This window comes from Mustela erminea, chromosome 1 (assembly GCF_009829155.1).
Source record: "Mustela erminea isolate mMusErm1 chromosome 1, mMusErm1.Pri, whole genome shotgun sequence".
Lineage (NCBI taxonomy): Eukaryota > Metazoa > Chordata > Mammalia > Carnivora > Mustelidae > Mustela > Mustela erminea.
Genome location: NC_045614.1, coordinates 18,201,061 through 18,205,933, shown reverse-complemented (window position 1 = coordinate 18,205,933; position 4,873 = coordinate 18,201,061).

Genomic DNA, 4,873 nt, shown 5'->3' with positions numbered 1-4,873 from the left:
TAGGTGTCTGCCCTCAGCTCAGGTCATGATCCTGGGGTCCTGGGATAGAGCCCCACATTGGGCTCCCTGCTTGAAAGGAAGCCCTGCTTCTCCCTTGTCCACTCTCCCTGCTTGTGTTTGGTCTCTCGCTGTCTCTCTGTCAAAAAAAAATAAAATCTTAAAAAAAAAACAAAAACCAACAACTTTAATATTTGTTTCCAGATTTTACTACTATTTTTGAACCCATCTTCTTACCCCAAATTATTTGAGAGGCTTGTATCTTTCTAGTTCATATATGAAAACTTTATTTATTCCAAGTATCCATTCTTTAAGGATTTGATTCACGGGTCATGTGAGTGTATATGACCTTGACAAGAAATTGGCTTTTTTTAATCATGGAGAACTCCAGAAAGAATAATGAACCACTTTTCTGCCCATTAGAAAGCTTCCACAACATCTACTCAGAGCATCTTCTCTTCCTCACTCCTCCCTGACTTTGCTCTTTAAGTTTACTCTGAGCAAGTAACACCTCTCTGGATTATTGCAAAAGCCCACTGGCTTTTTGGCTTAGCCTGTTGTTGCCATAATCAACTTGCTAAATGTCTAATTAGGTCAGCCCATTCTCACTGGAGAGTTGAATGGCTCCTTGTTGCCTATAAAATTAAACTTGAACTCTAGCCCATGTGCTAAGACAAAGCCAGCCTTACCCTATGTTCATCTTATGCTCCAATAACAGGCAGAGTTCTGTTTCTAGAATGTACCCTGCCCTTGGAGCCTTGCTTGGAAATTTGGTTGAGAGCTAGTTCCCTGAGAATCTTAAGACAGCTCACTAAAAAAGATTAGGGGCAACTGTTGTATGCAAGCCATAATCCCTTGGTTTCAGTAGAAAAATGTTTAAGTTCAGGGGTACCTGGCCGGCTCAGTCGGTAGAGCATGTGACTGGAGCTTGGGGTTTGTGAATTCGAGCTTAATGGTCAACTGTCCAGTCCCACCCATTCCCCCCAAGGTAACTGCTACCATTGGCAGTGTGATTGCTTCTTAAGCAACCAGATACAGAACTGCTTTTCATGTAAAACTGCATAAATGTCTCCATTTTGTGCACCTTCTTCTGCATCTCACTTCTTTTCATAAGATTTTATTTATTTGAGAGAGAGTGCATACACATGGGGAGGGGCAGAGAGGCAGGGAGAGAGAATCCCAAGCTGACTCCTTGCTGAGCGCCGAGCCCAATGCAAGGCTTGATCCCACGATTCTGAGATAACTACCAGAGCCCAACCCAAGAGCTGGATGCACACAACTGACTGAGCCACCTAGGTGACCCTCACTTTGGTTTTTATGACCCTGTTTCTCACACCAAACCACATAAGGCCACTTGACTCCAGGAAGAGCAAAGCATGAGCCAGCGATGACTAAAGGGCCACACCTCTCCAGCCACGGAATCTTCAGTAAGTTACTTTTCACTCCCTGGTGCCTTTCCTCACAAGTAACAAAGGGCATTTGAAGTTGATGTCGCGCTGTGGCTACCCCTGTCCCAACATTCTGTAACTCCGGTCTTTGGATGCCCCAGTACCCACTTCAGATCTACTGGGAAGAAGGGCAACTGTGGAAGAAGAGCTGTTTCTTTCACGTGCTCCTTCAACAGACATTTCAGTTGCGCTAGGCAGACCCCCAGGATGAGGCGATGTGTAACAGGCAGGTTCTTCTCAAGGAGCTCACCAGCTAGTGGGAGAAATAGTCCCTTCAAGACCAGGAGCACATGGGAGTAACACTTCTGGGGAGGAGAAGCTGGGATTGAGACAGGTGTAGAGCCAGTAGTGCTCAAGAGGGACAGAAGGAAGCATACCACCCAAGAGGCGAAGCCTGAGGAACTGGGCAGATCATTGGCACTTAGAGCAAAAAATATAAGAGGAAAGGAAATGTCTGCCTTGAGGAACTTGATAAAGCTGCCAGCCTAGATTCTTCATAAATGTCAGTGTCACACAGGGCAGAGGGGCTGAGGAACCGTTCCAGATTAAAGGAGACTCAAGAGACCCAACAACTAAATGAAATATGGGACCTTGGACCAAAACAAAAAGAAAGTGCTATAAAGGACATTTTTGGGATAATTCACAAAATTGCAATATGAAGTTGACCGAGGTTGAAAGATTGCCTCAGGATTAAAGTTCCTGATTTTGATAAGTATCTAAGGATATCCTTATTCTCAGGAAATAACACTGCATTTAAGGATAAGGACTATGACAGGAGAGTGCCCTGCTGACTCAGTAGAGCACACGACTCTTGATCTCAAGGTCCTGAGTTCAAACCACAATTTGGGTGTGGAGCCTACTTAAAAAAGGGTGGGGGACAATCTGGGTGGCTCAGTCACTTAAGTGCCAGACTCTTGATTTTGGCTCAGATCATGATTTCAGGGTCCTGAGACCAAGCCCAGTGTCAGGCCCCTCACTGGGTATAGAGCCTGCTCAAAATTCACCCCTCCATATCCAGGTTCTCTCTCTCTTAAAAAAAAAAAAAAAAAAAGTAAAGGACTGTGATGTAATTTACTTCCAAGTGGTTTAATAATAATAACAAAAAGATGTAAATGTGTGTGTGTAAAAGATACAGAGGAGAGAAAGCAAATTGGACAAGTGTGAGGGATACCTGGGTGGCTCAGTTCATTAAGCAGCTGCCTTTGGCTCAGGTCGTGGTCCCAGAGTCCTGGGATCTGGTCCTGCATCACACTCCTTGCTCACCCAGGAGCCTGCTTCTTTCTCTGCCTCTGCCTGTGCCTGTGCCTCTCTCTCTCTGCTTGCCCTCCCTCAGACAAATAAATAAAATCTTTAAAAAAAAAAAAGGGGGGGGGGGACAAGTGTGGCAAATCAATGGCTTTTTATTTTTCTAAGTAAACTCTAGGCCCAACCGTTAGGCTGGAGCTCACAACCTGGAGATCAAGAGTTTTGTGCTCTACCAGCTGACCCAGCTAGGTGCCCCCCAAAATCAGTGACTCTTGATAAACGGTCTAAGGAAGTTCTTGTACTATTTTTGCAACTTTTCCGTAAGTATGAAATTATTTCAAAAGAAGTTTAAGAGGTGAGGACTTGCCGGTTAGGCTCCTGTGTGGACAGGGCAGGTGTGGGCAGCCGTCTGTCTGTCCAGAAGCCTGGGTGGTCGGGGGATGAACGTGAGGAACGGTCTTGGAGAAATATCCAGGGTGGTGGCAGCAACTTGTCCCAAGCACCCAAATGGCATTGGTGTACGCGAGAGGTCCCCCGCGGGGACGGGGCGGCGGCGGGTGGGGGGGGCGAAGCGGGAGGGGCGCCGAGGGCCTCAGGGAAGCAGTGACAGGGCCGGAGGGCAGGATGGCAGTGACAGGGACAGGACGGGGAAGGGAGGGGAGTGGAGCCACGGGCCGTTCCGCGGGAAGGCCCGAGAGATAAGGGAAAGCTCTGCTGGCTGGGGCTGCAACGCGCCCCACGACCTTGGTTGAACAAAGGCTTCCCACACTGGGGTGGAGGCGGAGGAGCGCCTAGGAGCGACGCACAAACAGCGTCACCGGCGAGCGGGGGCATCCCGGGCTGTTCACAGCGTCCGTGTGACTGTGACCTAGCGGGAGGGTTGGAAGTCCGGATGACCTTGATGATTCTAACCTTTGAAGACCTTGGCCACTCAGATTTGCAAGTGATCATGCCTGCAGCTCGTGTCAAGTTCGGCCTAGGGCTCCCTGCTTGCACACTCCCGGGTCAGGGAGCTCACCCTCACAAGGAGGCAGCCCCTTCCAGCGATGACCAGGGCGGGTCAGCTCTTCCCGCAGAGACAGACAGCCCAGCCGGACGCCTCCACCCACGGGCGTCCTTTGTTCTCATTTCGCCGCGCGGGGCTTGCAGCCACGAACACGGCCATGGCAGGAATACGCCACCAGATGGCGATAGTGCCCCAGTTTAGCCTCCCAGACCTCTGCCTTCCAGCTTCTCTTCCCCGGAACCACTAACTGGGAGGAGCTGGGGTCTCTGCAGGAGCTCCCCACTCCACCCTGGCTTCCGGCTGTATTTTTTTTTTTTTTAAGATTTTATTTATTTATCAGAGAGAGAGAGGGGGAGAGAGCAAGCACAGGCAGACAGAATGGCAGGCAGAGGCAGAGGGAGAAGCAGGCTCCCAAGGAGCCCGATGTGGGACTCGATCCCAGGACGCTGGGATGCTGAGCCGAAGGCAGCTGCTTAACCAACTGAGCCACCCAGGCGTCCCTTCCGGCTGTATTTAAAGGCATTTTGCCTGCCCTGAGTGTGGCAAAGGTGCTGTTCTTCCTTGTTCAGGCCGCAGTTCCCAAAGGCCTAGTACAAGCATGTGCTTCACGTACCACAAAGCAGGAGCACCAACAGAGGAAGAAAAAGGACGGATGAGGGTGGGTTATCAGTGTATATATATTTTATAAAACTAATTACTTATTTTTTACTTCTTTCTTTCAAGTGGGCTCCATGTCCAATGTAGGTTTTTTTTTTTTTTTTTTAAGATTTTATTTATTTATTTGACAGAGAGAGATCACAAGTAGGCAGAGAGGCAGGCAGGGAGAGAGAGGAGGAAGCAGGCTCCCCGCTGAGCAGATAGCCTGATGCGGGACTCAATCCTAGGACCCTGAGATCATGACCTGAGCCGAAGGCAGCAGCTTAACCCACTGAGCCACCCAGGCGCCCTCCAATGTAGGTTTGAACTCAAGATCTTGAGAATGAGTCACGTGTGCTACAACTGAGCCAGCCAGATGCCCCCATCAGTGTTTGGGTTTTTTTGTTTGTTTGTTTTTCATTTTGTTTTGCTTTCATCTCAACACCCACCATGGGGTTGGAAGTACAACCCTGAGATCAAGAGTTGCATACTCTACAGACTTAGCCAGACAGGTGCCTTGCCATTAGTGTATGTATATTTT